The following is a 4,663-nucleotide window of genomic DNA, read 5'->3' on the forward strand; positions in this document are numbered from 1 at the left end:
AAGCACATGCACACACTTTCAAACCAATTGCTGCTCTCACTGTCTCTCTCTCACTGTGTCTCCCCCTCTCTCTCTCTTTTTCACTCCCCCTCTCTCCTCCCTCTCCCTCTCTCTCCCTCTCTCTCTGCCTCTCTCTCTCTCTCTCTCTCTCTGTCTCTCTCTCTCTCTCTATGCTTTGATGTGAACTGAAAGGAATGTGCGGCTGTAGGTCAAACTGGAAAGCCAGGCTCAGATATACACGCGCTCTGACGGTGACACACAGGCGCATAAGCGCGCGCGTGCACACGCACGCACACACACACTCTTACATGGAGGAAGAGAGAAGGGGAGCCTGACTTGAGCTCCAGCCAACTGGGCCGTGTTTGTAATCCCTCTTTAGCCAATTGTGCAATAATCCCTCTTTCTCTCTCTCCCTCTCTCTCTGCCGCTTCCTACCCCTCCCCCTTGCCCTCCCATTTTCGCGCACACACACACACAGACACATACACACGAGCACATACAGATTTTAACAGCAGCACCAGGAAAACCACGCATGGACCGCCTCTTCTGCCAGTCACCAGCGGAGTTCATGAGCACAGTGCTGCACATTCAGGGAATGAGGACCATATTCAGGCCGACGGCTGGCTTCTGAAGGAACCGGGACAGAGTTCAAACTCCGCACGCACAGTGTACACTTTTCAAGCCAGGAGATACTGTTTCTTCTAAAATGCAAGCGCAGTACATGCAAATATTCATCGCTACATACATGCATACATGCGGTAAACTCATGCTTACCGTGTATGCATGCTCAACAGATCAACAGCAAATAGCTAAACCTAGATCAGATGCTATACTGTCAAGAATAAAACCCTATGCTTAGATTGCAATCACAAATGCAAAGTACCAGTAATAATAATAGTTATATTTACCCTTATTTTCCTTTGTCGAGAGGAGGTAGTACAGTTAGTGGCTGCAGATGTAGTGCACCAGCCACTGTTGTTGCTGCTGTTGCTCAGCTAAGAACCTGCCAGTGGTTAATTGTGAAAGATCAGTCAACCTTTTCCTATTATTTCCTTAAATGGCTCCACTGGTTCGCAGTAGCCAGGCAGGCTCCCGTAGCCCATTGTGGAGAGGGCCCCCGAAGCAAAGAGCTCTACACGGGTGCCCGGCTCTCTCTCTCTCTCTCTGTACCTGCCACCAGTAATCTCCGTCACGCGCGCACACGGACGCACGGGGCTCCCAGGTAACGCACCTCTGGGCCTTCAGCTGGGGAGACGTGCCCTTTTCCAAAACACAGTCCTGCTCTGCCTCTCTCTGTTCTCCTCTGTGCTGTAGCCAGGGTTATTCCCTCCGTGGTCAGCCCTGATGTCTGCAGCTTATTTTCGGTTCCCAGCTCTTTAGTATTTATCTGCACTTTGTCAAACAGACAGTGACCGTTCATGTTGTTAGATATGTTATCTCTAAGTAGAATTGATCGCATATCAAATAATGCTTGGAAAAATTATTATAAAATCTATTATATGTAAAAACATGTGAGAAGATGGCTGAGATGGCTACGAATAATATGGCGAAAAGTACAAAAGATTACCCAGCCTGTAAATATGATTGAGACATAAGGAGTCCACAAAGCCAAGGGAAAGGAGAGGAGCTGCTGGAGGCTGAGTCAAAGGTCACAATGGAGCCTTTTTTAAACATTCTCAAGGACCGCTTATCATGCCTGCTGTCGCCTTTGTGCTACCACCATTGTTTCGCTCCCCGCTGATTAACACGTCTTAATCCTGGTAACAAGCAATCACATCATATCTCCAAACAGTCCATTCACAGTCCACCCCGTGTGTTTGGGCCAGCTTGTGCTGTGAATGTATGTCATCAGACTATAGCAGAGGCCATGCTGATTCATGAAAAGGATTTATGTCCTCAGCATGACAATGGCAGGGGATTGAGATCCTTTTAACACTTACCAAACACCACCTTATCCTCGTAAGTACTACCTTCTGCCATCTGTGTAACTGAGTAATTTTCTCAGTATTGTGACTCAAGTCACTAATAATATAAGCAGACGAGCAAGACAGTGTTCATTTTCAGTGATTTTTTTAAACTTGGCTAAACAGCAGCCACCTGTGGCTGCTAGTGGTAATTTCTGCTTTTGTTGTACTTGGTGTTCTCATCAGCAAGATTTTGAGCAGTGCACTGAAGTTCCATTACAGCCGAACTGTGCTCATTGAAAAATCATTTGTCTGGATTTCATGTCAAATGTACTAGCAGATGACAGGATGATTAATTGTTAAAACAAAACTCCACAGGAATATTCAAACACAAACTCCTCTTACTTTTAATATTACAAATATTGGAGGGATATTTTGAAATGTTAGTTTTTCAGCAAAGATGTACATTAGCATACTTAAATAAAATTCAATTTGATTACTTATTTGAAGGTGTCAGGTAAAGGTACAACAGCTGCAGAAAGGTTGGGCCAAAAATAATGTTAGCATGGCATTTTTCCAAAATTTTAAAATCTCCAAGATTTCCAAAGAACCTCCGCATACATCACCCTTTGGTCTGATTAGCTGATATTTTTTTTAACTGCCTGTATAATTTTTCTTTCATTTGTGTCTCTCGTCTACACCTCCCAAGCTGTACCAATTTCTCTTGCTTGCATAATGCACTGCATCAAAGCAAAAGTTATAAGCACACCAGTTTAAAAGCACTTTTCTTGACAATGTATTATCTGAATGAATTATATCTGAATGAAACATGTATTACATATTATTTAAATAGCATGCATCCTGTATGTCTTCCTTCTATTACTCTGTTCATCTTCATGTCAGTGTCTAGTATGAACATATATTATATGTTCATACTACATATAAAATATATTTTCTGCTTTCCTGAAAAGTATTATGGAAGGGCCCCTAGCAATGAACCCCTGATAACTCAGTCTTCGGAATCCTATTCTCTGCGTGTTAGTGAAACAGAACTGGGGGAGATCGCCCTGCGTTAGATAGCAGTGCACCTCCTCCAGTGGGGTCTGCATTTTCAATAAGCGGAGAGTTGGCTGCTGGGGATTGGAAGACATGCCAGAGCCGTGAGTCATCCTGGTGCTTCAGAGCCATAGCATGTTCTGCTCCAGTCTTTCAGGGCAGTGGGGAGGCGGTATTGGGGGGGGGGGGGGGATGGGGGTTTCCGGGGTTCCCAGTCTCTGGTTCCCCTCTGTGGTCTATAAAGCGTAACAGATTAGCCCCTTTCAGGTTGATTTTTAATGACGACATGCAAGGTTTGAACAGGGGTAAAAATCGAGCATTGAGAAATGGGCGCCTGTTAACGAGCAAAGCAGCGTGATTCATTACTAACATAATTGCCTTGTTGCAGTGTTGCGTTGGAGGATCTTTTTCTTGTGGTTGTTGTTTTGTGGCGGGGGCCAGCCTTTGCACCGTGAAGTCACTATGACAGCATTAGAAATGGTGTGAAGAAGGATGAGAGTAGTCAGCCAGAGGTCAAAGCTGTAGGCCTCCTCTGACAAGCAAATCTTGCTGATATAGCACTAGTGCACAGCTTGGTGGAGTCCTTTAATGACATGCCTGTCACCCTTAAAGCAAAAGCGTTATGACACAATGTTATCATTTGCATGTATGCATTTGTATTGTCGTTGTCAAAATTGATTGTCAAAATTACGCCATACTTTGGTGGAACAAAACTAATGGATATCACTTATGTCGCTCCATATTGATATTATGACACTTTGCATTTCTTGCATTTCTTTTGACAGATGCTTCTTTTTGTGTGTGATGGAAGCTATGAGATCTTCTCCATCTTTTTGATTTTGCACGTAACACCACGCTTCTGAAATGGCTTCGCTTCTGCGTTACACAGTGGCAATCGCTGGTTAGCTGTAGTTCTGAAGTCCGCATTCTTCTGTCACTTTGAGTGATGGAGATGTACTCATAAAGAGCCGTGCTGGCGGTGTGGTCTCTCCAGTTGCAACGAAGCAAACCCTTAACGGGCAGCTTTACTAATTAGAAATATCCTTAATGTGTATGTTTTTAATTACTTTTAAAACAAATTGTACTATTTTACCCAGTGCACCGCATCAGTAACTACTTGATGCATAACCTCAAAGTAGCTATGACACCCGGAGACGATGCCTGTTGAGGCAAAGCGCAGATTCAATGACTCTTATGTTAGCTGGGAGACCTGAGTGCCGGCACACGATATGAGACAGTTCACTCGGGAATTTTAAGGATCATCAGTTCGGTGCAGCTTGTCTGTAGGAGGTATAGACATATGCCTCAATTCAAGGATAAAGAAGGTGGGAATAATCATACCAGTTCTTCGATAGGTAAAGATTTTTTTTTTTCATTTATTGTTTTGTGTCTATTTTTCTTGGCCTAATTATTTTACTGCTGAGAACAGCGCCCTGTAAAAATTTACAGGGAAGGTATCTAATGGTCACGGGGCATTGCTGTGGGGTAATCCCTGACTCTCTCGCTCCCGTGCTGCAAACTTCGCCAGAAGACTGTGGTGTAGTTACCTGACCTCTCTTTCCCCCCGTGCGTGCTTATGCAATGGTACAGCCTCAGTTTCTTGAATGGAATTTGGGTCAGACCACTTTTGGACACCGACGGCCACTGAGGGGGGACATATAATATTTGAATAAAGTAATTAATAGCTAAAGGAAAATGTTTTT

This window comes from Megalops cyprinoides, chromosome 7 (genome assembly GCF_013368585.1).
Source record: "Megalops cyprinoides isolate fMegCyp1 chromosome 7, fMegCyp1.pri, whole genome shotgun sequence".
Taxonomy (NCBI): Eukaryota; Metazoa; Chordata; class Actinopteri; order Elopiformes; family Megalopidae; genus Megalops; species Megalops cyprinoides.